Source organism: Leptonotus elevatus, chromosome 15 (genome assembly GCF_054856555.1).
Source record: "Leptonotus elevatus isolate MCC_2025b chromosome 15, RoL_Lele_1.0, whole genome shotgun sequence".
Taxonomy (NCBI): Eukaryota; Metazoa; Chordata; class Actinopteri; order Syngnathiformes; family Syngnathidae; genus Leptonotus; species Leptonotus elevatus.
The window spans coordinates 16,130,648-16,141,661 of record NC_141253.1 but is presented as its reverse complement, the minus strand read 5'-3'; the positions used below and the strand labels follow the sequence as shown (position 1 = coordinate 16,141,661).

General features: G+C 42.0%; 1 protein-coding gene and 1 long non-coding RNA gene across 9 annotated transcripts in view; both read right to left on the bottom strand.

Moving 5' to 3' along the window:
• LOC147162162 (uncharacterized) overlaps nt 1–1,923 on the bottom strand; it is a 4,327-nt gene extending 2,404 nt beyond the window's left edge. The window contains exon 1 of the long non-coding RNA XR_015097278.1: nt 1–1,923. This exon is cut by the window's left edge and continues 573 nt beyond it. This is a non-coding gene — a long non-coding RNA (uncharacterized LOC147162162).
• Nucleotides 1–11,014, bottom strand: part of cacna1bb (calcium channel, voltage-dependent, N type, alpha 1B subunit, b) — a 173,467-nt gene that overhangs the window by 91,463 nt on the left and 70,990 nt on the right. The gene's annotated exons all lie outside the window — the stretch shown is intronic.

Below are 11,014 nucleotides of genomic sequence, written 5' to 3'. Positions count from 1 at the left end.
ATCCATCATAATCAACAGATGGTTAGGTATGCTAACGTAAGCTTAGCTGCACTTACACTGGACTTGCATTATAAATCATTTTCGCGAAAGAGGGAGCAATGTACACAAGCGACCAACAACAACAGGAAAAATTCGAGCTTCAAACCTACCTCATTAGCACAGCTACACGCCATCACATCTCGTGAAGTAAATAGAGCCGGGGGCGGTTCTCTATCGGGGCTGCTAGATGACGTCACTTCCGTACTCAGGGCAATATAATAAATCCCGTTCAAATCAACAAATTGGTTCAGTCGTTGGATTATGAACTTTGTTGATAAGAGTGGCTATTGTTCTATGATTTACAGTGTCAATAAAAAAAAATAGATCACATTTAAAATGAACCCCAAAGGCTCATATATTAAATGAATTACCACAGACGAAAACAAAGGATATTATTGCTAGAATTATAGATCATTTTGTAATCATAAAATGTGATTTCAGTTTCAGTTTTTTAAAAAGTTTTTTTTTTTCATTAACGAAAATGTTTTTTTGCTTTAGTAAATAAAATAACCTTGCTGCTGTCATACAGTTGCTGTCCGAGGATGTTTTAGTACTATACTTTAGTAATGGATGCATGTGTTTTTTGGCAAAATTGTGAGCGAGCCCAATTCCTTGGCTGAGAAGCAACCCTGCAAATGAATGGTCACATGATGCTTTCCTTTTGGCATGAAGCAGGACTGATGGTAGCGCTCACCTTTTCTTCTCCAGACAAGCATTTTTCCGGATGCCCCAAACATTTGGAAAGGGGGTTAATCAGAGAAAATAACTTCAACTCTTTTTTTCTTATTTTGGTCTGTATTTATGGAATCCCCTTTTCACTGGTCACACCAGGCCATCCTCCAAAAGTCTTACTCCCTCACCATGGGTGTAGATGCACTCATACCTGCTTACTGCCATTCCTGAGCAAGCTCTACACTGGTGGTGATGTCCTTATCCCGCAGCTGAATCAACTTTGGGAGATAGTCCTGGCATTTGCTGGATTTTCTTGGGTGCCCTGAAGCCTTCTTCACTTAAAGTTTGTAAGGTCACTAAAGGAAATTACTTTAATTTTCATGGCAAATAGGGACTTTGCAATTCATCTAATCACTATAACATTCTGGAGTACATGCAAATTGCCATCATAAAAAAACAATAATAATAAGTCAGCACTGGAGATTTTTAGAAAATCAATGTCATTCTCAAAACATTTGGCCACTGGTGTACAGAAAGATGTTACATTGTAAAGGCAGGGTGGGATGTTAAATGATGAATCAATATACGGCACTGACAGTTTCTCTGTCTCTGCCTCCAGCTGTTCAAAGTGATGTGATAAACAGCTGTTAACCATTGTATATTTTCAAATAAACAACCACTGCAAGAATTAAATGCTGAAATATATAATTAAATGTCATAGTGTATTTCATTATTTAATTTATCTACTTAGGAATTGGTGGCTGCAAAAAAAAAAAAGGCTCTGCGTCTACAGACAAACATTCACAATACACAGCATTTTGAGAAAAAACGGAATTATGGGGACATGTGCGTAATTGTGGGGACAGGTGACGGTCAGCCAATCAAATGCTGTGAAATATACACTGGTGTGAATAATTCATGAAGTGGTGCATTACGAGGACCTTCCTACAGGGGGCGTCATCAAATACACAAAAATACACAAATTCATGTAATTATGGTTTACAAGGACATTGGCTAAAACTTTGGATTTAAGCCTTCTACAGCCCTAGAAGCACTTCTGCATTGAATGAATTATGAGGACATGGGCTGTGTCCTCATAATTCAAAATGTCCTCGCAGTGTTGCGTGTATTCAGGTGACATGTCCTCATAATACACAAAGGCAAACACACACACACACACACACACACACACACACACACACACACACACACACACACACACACTCCTCAAAGAGAAAAAAAACAAATATAATTGAATATGTCTCCAACATTGTCTACAAATGACTTATTCTCATACACTTAGACTACACTAACTAAACCTTGAGACATGCAGACTCTTTAGCTCTTTAGCCAAATCGGGACACAAATGCCATTTTTCCACTAGAGCGGTTCGGTTCCACACCGAGTCGGCTTTAGTTGGCTCCGGATTTTCGCCTTGCAATTTAAATTTTTCAGTGAGAGAGTCATCTCGTAAGTCAGGGGTGCTCAAGCTCGCCAGGTTTGACAAGTGCCACAATTGTCCTGACAACATGTTCACACAAGTCATTTACACAGCTCAAATAAAGCCAAAGGAAAATGTGATTTAGACTCCCAAAAAACTTTTGGTATCACAAAATACATGAACTTACTACATTAAACAACCGCAGTATCCTTTATATAAACTAAGAGTCAAATTAAAAGAATGTTTTGGTCTTTTAAAAAGAGGACATAGAATTGAATATGCAAGCCATACACATTTCTTAACACGACACAGCAGGAATAATTTGAGGCGTTTCTAATTCTTATGGCAGCTGTTGGATTGTAAGAAAAAGTAATAAAATTACAAGGCATGAAATGAAGATTGGCACATTATCTGCACTGAAAAGGCACTGACATATCCCTCTGTAGCAATAAGAGTGTCAATGTTAACGCTTCCTGCTTCAGAGCTACAGCATTCTCAGAGATCATTTGTGTGGCTTTGGTAGATCAGTGTCATTTTGCTGAATGGGTGCACAAATGAGGAGATAATGCCAAGATGGCTCTTGACGCATGCATCTTTAGGTTTATCTGGAGGTTTGAGTCCCTTAACAGGAACCTACGTCAATAAGGATTATGCGAATTGTTTTCATTTCGGTAATGTGGGTTGTAATTCAGACAACATAAAACTATGTAAGAGGTGATTCTTCAACCAATTGGCTGCTCCAGTAGTCACTAGATAACATGAGATTGCTGCAGTCACATCTTAAGTGACTTGGGAATTAGCCAGTAAAGAGAGATTAGAATGCAGAGGGTTTAATTTAAGCCTCTTTTCAAGTGACATTTTCAAAGTGAGTTGTTCACCTGCATTTAGGAGGCACAACTAAACTGTAATGTTGTTTTCTTTAAACTGTACCTTGCCAATGAACAGCATGTCTCCACTCTTATTTTTTGTTGGCAAACAAACAGAATGGATACATACACTATTCAGTGGAGAGCAATATATTTAGAAACAGATGTACCAGTGGAATTAAAAAATAGTCAATTCAACAGCTCTGGTAGAATCGCAGATCAAACATTTAAATTCTGTCTTGCATGTTGTCAAGCTGCTTATTTCCTGCTAATTACAATTAATGATTCCATTTTCAAACCATTGACTTATTCCAAAAAGTTTTGTGTAAGCAGTCACGTCAGTCTTGGGCTATGGTGTATCAGCCTCTATTGTTTTTTTTATTTTTTATTTTTTATTTTTTATTTTTTTTCTTTTTCTTTTTTTAGAGCTCAGTATTGTTCATTCGGAAATGTCATCATCATTGCTCTTTTTTTTTTTTTTTTTTTTTTTTTTTTTTTAAATATATATATATATATATATACACATATATACATACATATATACATATATACATACATACATACATACATACATACATTTTTTTTTTTGTGTGTGTGGGTGAGTATGTGTGTGTGCGTGCGTGCGTGCGTGCGTGCGTGTGTTTGTTAGCTCACCAGAAAACCTATTAGAAAAAAAAAATCTCATACCGTTCACCTAAATCGAACACCAGGAGACCCGAGGGGACCGAAGAAAACCAAGGAAGGTGAAATCCAGCACCGACCAGACACCCCCCACCAGAACTCCTCCCCAGCCCAAGAAACATCCAGACCCCAACAAATCCAAAAAACATAAAATCAGGGAGGCCTCAAGAGACCAACGGAGAGACCGAGAAAAGGAAGGAAGGACAGACGAAGCCGCGTGAGATCCGAGACACCAGCCTCCACCGATTCAATAACCTGAGGAGGAAACAGATTGTGTCTGAGTTTCGGTAGATGCTGGTGTGGTGGATCTGGCATGCATGAAAATCTCCACCAAAGAGGGGAGCCGTCGACCCCCGCCGGAACAGAGCAAGCGCAACACCTCAGGGCCCCCCAGGCCGCGGCAGCGCCAAAGGACGACCCCCGGGCCCCACCAGGGCCACCGGCCGGAGAGCAAACCCAGGAGCAGGAGCGCCCCCCGCCCCAACCCGGCCCGCGCCCCCGGCCCAACGCAGCAGGACGGGGCACTGCAGGCCCACCAGGCACCCCACCGGCCCCCAACCCCCGCCCCCCCCCACAACCCCCCGCCCCCCATCCACCCCCGCCACCCACCCCAACCCAGCCCCAGCCGCCCCCATGCCCCCAATCCCCCAGACACCCCCCACCCCCAGCACCCCCCCACCCCGCAACCCCCACCACCGCCCCCCCCCAACAAAGCCGCCCCCCCCCGACCCCACCCCGACCAACCGGCAGCCCCCCAACCCCCGACCCCCAGCCCCCGGGGACCACCCGCACCCAGGCACCGGCGCCGAAGAGGGGCCGGGCAGCGGAGCGGAGAGGGCAGCCGCGCCCACCCCACCCCCCGCCGTGTGGAAGGACGGAACACCGGGGGCAGAAGGGGGAGATGGGGGCACCGGAGGGCGGCCGACACCCCCGAACCCCAGGCCCAGCGGGGGAAGGCCCCGGTCGTCACCCCAGCGTTCTTTGTGAAAATTAACCCCTGTTACTGAGTCCGCCAGCTCGCGGACTGGCGAACTCTACCCCTAAACCGTGAATGTGACCCCACCCAGTGTATATACAAGTGTGTGTGTGTGGTGCATTAAAATTAGGAGCAGGTGAACCGGAGCCGATGGAAATGATATTCCCACGCTCCGATCCACCCGCCACCCAAGCATGTTGCTGAGTGTATGTGGTGCATTAAAAAAAAATAGATAGGGCGGGGGGGGGGGGGGGGCGGGTGGCGACACGGACAGGGGACCGCAGCACTGCTCTATACTGCGGCCCCCAACCGATGGCACCCCCACAAGCCCCCCCCCCCACCCACAAGTTGTGTGGTGTATTAAAATTGGAGGGGAGTTGTAGGGTGAAGACGGTGTTTCCACCCTACCCCACCCCCCAAAGTGTGTTATGTGCCCTATATGTCTATAAAAGTGTATTGTGCAAACCTAGTGTAGTGAGTTAAGAGGTGTGACCAGCGGGGCCCCCCCCAACCGGGCGGGGGCAGGAGGCGCACCGGCCCACCAAGCCCCCACCCACCCCACCAGGACCCCGGCGGGCATATGGGACCCGTCCGGCGGGGCGATAGGGCTCGCCCCCCGGATACTGGGTCCCGCCCGAGGTGTCAGGACGCCCACCGGAGCGGGGCGGGCACGACACCAAACCCCAGCCACCCCCGCCGGCCCCCATAGCACCGAGACCCGGGCCATGGATGGAGCCCCCGGCCCAGGGGAGGGGAAGGAAGGCGTACCGGGGAAGGGGAAGGGAGGAGGGAAGGGGACGACAAGAAGGGCAGGGGGCAGCGGCAGGGACGCAAGGAGAGGGGGAGAGGAGGAGGAAGGGCGACGAGGGAGAGGGGACAGGGAGGCGGAGGACGGGCGGGGAGAGGCGAGGAGGGAGAGGCAGCAAGGGGGAGGAAGGGGGAGGGGAGAGGGAACCACCGGGCACCCCGGCGGCCCACAGGCCCCGAACCGCGTCGCCGGGCCCAGAGCGACGGACCGCGCCGGAACGGCGCCGCCCCCGACACCAGGGAAAGCCCCGCAACGCAGCACCCCCCAAGAGACCCAGGGAACGGCCAAGACGCAGCCGCCACCCAGCAGCCAACAGAGGGGCAGACCCGCCCACTCCCCGCCAGGGGGGACAGCACCCACAGAATTAACCCACTGGCATGCCGTGAATCCGAATATCAACCCCTGGTGCCCATCGGAGGTGAATCCGCTCGATCCCGCTGGCAGCAGCCGGGTTCCTGACTATGGAAACACAACCATTAGTTACAAATTGCCTAATACAGAAACATCAATGCCAGTTATAACGCTGCTGTGGCTCTCGCTAACAGGCAGAATTAAAATCCAAGTTTAGGTTAAAAAATTCTATATACGTAGACCATGTTTCTTTAAATTTTGACATTTGGTTTTTATTTGAGGCAGATATTTTTTCCATTAAAATATGATTTATGAGGAGGTTAGACCATTGGTCGATATTCAAAGTTTGTTTATTTTTCCAGTTAACAAGAATTGTTTTTTTTGCGATAGTAAGGGCTACAAGTATAGATTGAAATTGTTTATGTGGTAAGTCAATTGTTGTTAAGTCACCTAGCAAACACAAGTTTGGAGAGAACGGTATCCTACAGTCCAAGACAGCGGAAAGTTTTTCTAAGACTTTAGTCCAGAAACACATAACCGGAGTACATAACCATAAAGCATGAAAATAAGTGTCTGTAGTGTTTTGTAAACACTGGAGACAAATGTCGGAGTCTGAGAGTCCCATTTTCTTCATCATATATTGAGTAATGTATGTTCTGTGAATAATTTTATATTGGATAAGTTGTAAATTTGTGTGTTTTGTCATTTTAAAAACATTTTCACAAACTTGAATCCAAAAGACAGATTCCGGAGCTATAGACAAGTCTGTTTCCCATTTTGAGATGGGTAAAGACGTTTTATCAGTATATGAAAGTAACTTATATATTTTTGAGAGTTTTTTTGTTGTTGTCGGAGAAAGCTTGGTAATATCTTTAGCTAAAACAGGCGGTTGGAGCGTACCCTGGAGTGTTGGAATTTGTTTCTTTATCATACTTTTAACTTGCAAATAATGTAAAAAGTTTCCGTTTTTTATTTTATATTTTTGGAGCAAGGATGTATATGATATAAACATATTATCTGAGAAGAGATGGTGGAGATGTGTAATTCCTTTCTGCTCCCACACATTCAAATAAAACGATTGGTTGTTAATTTGAAAGTCGGGGTTATGCCATAGGGGAGAAAGCCCGCTGGGCTCCACTTTGGCTTTTGTCATTTCTAGTGCCTTCCACCAGGCAGTCAGGGTGGCGGAAATCATTGGATTTTTAAAGCAGTTATGGCGCTTAATCGATGTTGTAATAAAGAGTAAATCTAGGAGTCTGAGGTTATTACAATCCTTCTGTTCTAGTTCCAGCCAACAGTTAGTATCTCTATTGGGTTGTGCCCATAAAATAATATATTGTAGCTGGTTGGCTATATAATAGTGCATAAAATTTGGTGCCTCTAGACCTCCTTTGGATTTATTTTTCTGAAGAGTAGATAGACTAATCTTTGCTTTTTTTTTTTTCCAGTAAAATTTTGTAACGGCTGAGTCCAACAACTGGAACCAGTTAGCCGTAGGTTTAAATGGAATCATTGAGAAAAAATAGTTTATTTTGGGTAAAACTTTCATTTTAATAGTGGCTATTCGTCCTATTAGAGAAATAGGAAGATTATTCCAGCGCTCCAAGTCACTATAAATGCTATCCAGAAGTGGAGTGAAATTTAAATGAACTAAATCAGTTAATTTAGGTGAGATTTTTATGCCTAAGTATTTTAAATTACCTATAGGAAATGAGTAGTATGGGTCCTGGCTTGCAGGGTTCCATGAATTTTCTGTAATAGGTAGAAGTGTTGATTTTGTCCAGTTAATAGAATAGTCTGATAACTGTGAGAATTTAGTTATTAAGTTAAATACTTCCCCTAATGAAATAGCAGGCTTTTCTAAATAAAGTAAAATATCATCGGCATATAGATTAATTTTATGTTCTGTTACCCCAGAGTGAATTCCTTGAATCATTCTTTCCTGGCGTATGGCTAATGCAAGCGGTTCAATAAATATTGCAAATAATAAAGGCGACAGTGGGCATCCCTGTCTTGTGCCTCTCTGTAGAGTAAAACTCTTAGATATAATCCCATTAGTAGTAACAGTAGCTTTAGGAGAATCATATAATACTGACACCCAGTGAATAAATGACTTCCCAAAGCCAAATTTATTTAAAACCGCAAAGAGGAAGGACCAGTTAACTTTATCAAAAGCTTTTTCTGCATCCAATGATATAATAACTGCCTTTTTATCATGCCGCTGTGACATACTAATAAGGTTAAAGAGCCTTCTAATATTATTAGTAGAGTGACGCTCTTTAATAAAGCCTGTTTGGTCGCTATGAATGATTGTCGGGATTACTGTTTCTAATCTAGATGTAAAAGCCTTAGTGATAATTTTAATATCAGTGTTAATTAGTGAAATCGGACGGTAACTTGATGGAAGGGTGGGGTCTTTTTCTGGCTTTAATAAAAGTTTAATTGCTGCTGTATTCATGTGTGGGCGTATGTGACCATTAGTTTTAATTTCTGTTACTACTCTTAAGAATAGTGGAGCAAGCATTGACCAGAAGTGCTTTAGAAATATAGCCGGATAACCATCCGGGCCGGGTGCTTTGCCATTTGGCATACTATCTAGAGCACTGTACAACTCGTTTATAGTAAGTGGTGCATCTAACATATCTTTATATTCAGTAGTTACCTGAGGTATACTTAAGCTACTGAGGAATGCCTCAATATGCTCTGGGTTAGGTTTATTAGTTTCTGAGTATAAGTTGTGATAATAATTATAAAAAATTTGATTAATTTCTTCTGGTGATTGTGTACATTCACCAGTTGTACCTTTAATAGCCGTTATAAGCGATTTTTCCCGATTACGTTGAAGTTGGTTTGCAAGTAATTTACCTGATTTGTTATTATATTCAAAGTTGTTGTATCAGCCTCTATTGTTGAACTCATACAAATGGTCTGGGTTTCATTTAAGGTCATCGCTATGCAAAAACAAGCTTCTTTTTGCATGATAAGGTTGCGTCTTTTCTTGGTGCATTGCTCAGTGACAACTTTTTGTCTACGAGGCACTTGTGACAAAACACGCCTGCTCACATCAATTACTTTTATAAAATTAAGACTTAGTAATATCCTATAAAATAAGACATTACGAGCGATTGTAAAATGTAGCACAACATACAGTGTAGTATTTATATTACAGTGGCGGCTTTAATGAACTAAAACAAAAAATATAAATACAACTTTAAAAGGACATCAATCCATCCCATCATTATGTATATGTCACCAGGATTTTTCAGTGGCCCGCGACATGACAAAAACATTTTGTATATGTTTTTTATATGTTTCTAAATAATCAGAAATACAAATAAACTATTTACAACTAAAATAACATTTCTTTTCAAAACACTGATGAATAAAGATTATTATATTTTAGAAGGAAAAATAGTTTCTTCCACTTTCTGCTGACAGCCACCACAAAATCTTAAACATTCCTGAACTATTTGCTTTATCAGATCTAACAAAAGGCTGTTATGCATTTCTGAAATTAACTAGAAATATAATTGCTAACTTAATTCATTTTAGTGTGCTTTATAAATTAAAGCTGAACATTTAAAGTGGCCCTTTGCATGCTTTCATTTCTCTGTATGCGGCCCTCAAACGAAAAAGTTTGTCACCTCTAGGATAGACAAACAACCATTCATACTTATTATAGAAAATTGACTTTTTCCGTGCTTGTACACAAGCACTGTAGTTGGATATCTGGAGGGTCTGCCAACCGAACAAGTGTGAAATAAAATAACCAAGTACTGTAAATCCTGTTATATGTTATAGTGTGTTTATTTGGGTTGTTTGGGCAAACGCCAGCGTCGTTAATCAGTGTATGACATCAAGCTCATGCTGACAGGGTATATCGGATCTGTGTGTTTATGCTACACTTGTTTAGATAGATAGATATTTCCCCCTGATGTCATTCACCTTGTGACAATTACAATGATAATTACGGCCACGGCTGCCATGTTGGAAAGATTGACGAGTTATGCTCCGACGTGTTGTGAGTGTGTAAATTTTGTTGATAGCGAATAGGAATTACTGTGCAGTGTTTGGTAGCAACAGCACAGGTGGGGTGGACAAAGTCCCCTTTAACCATTTCCTGCATCAATTTGTAATCAGGGCGAAAAGATAAAATTGGTGAAGAATAACACGGACCTTCTGACTTTCACAACATTTAGTGCTCGCCAGCACATGTTGAAGTGTGTGTGGCAACTTGACAAGAGCGAGTCAATGGGAATGATTCTCTGATTTAGGATGCTGTCGCTTAACTTAGCAACATTAGCATGCTAGTGGAACAATCTTTCGCAAAACAAAGAAACAACAAGATGCACCAATGCACCTCTGACTTTACTAGCTTGTACAAAAAATATATTTTCCAATTAATAAACTTTAATTTATGTTTTAATAAATGTGTGTTTAAGATGACAATTAACACAAAGATTGAAATCAATCATTATTAGATCAAACACTATTGATTTATAGCAGCTAAAAATACTGATGTCTACGAAAATCTAAATGCTCAACTCTTTTAAAGAATCAACAAATTAGAAACATACATCATTTAAATGACCATTTCAATTGTTTAGAGATTGTTGTTGCTTATGGCAGCTCCTTTGTTATCATATTGTAGCTTCACAACTGGATCTAAAGTCTCTCAATTCTCTGTCAACTTTGTACTCCATCTTAAAAAGTGGACATTAACTCATTATGGTTATACAGAGAAAACAAACACAGATCAGTGTCCTAGTCCCAGCAGGTTTATGACTAGATATCTAAGATGGCGAGTATTTCTAATTGGAATTGAGCAAACAAATGGAATTGAGTCACATCAACGCAGTGTAATACTATCCTTAGTAGCAGTTTTGTTTTGTTTTTTACTGAATGCTAATATACTCTACAGGTATATATAGCAAATAATTTCCACACTAACTCTAGTGCGATAATCTTCATTTAATTGTACCAACATATTCCACTCTCCAACCCCGATATTGGCCCAGAGGGCTTGTGATTTTTGTTTTTTGTTGGCTTTCTGATTTGCAAATGTCTTTTGCACGGAAAGAGACATTAATGTTATGACTCTTTTCAGGGAAAGAAGATCGGATTGCTCACAATTGCGAATAGTCTACAAGGTTAATATTTGAGTACCTGTAGATAATACA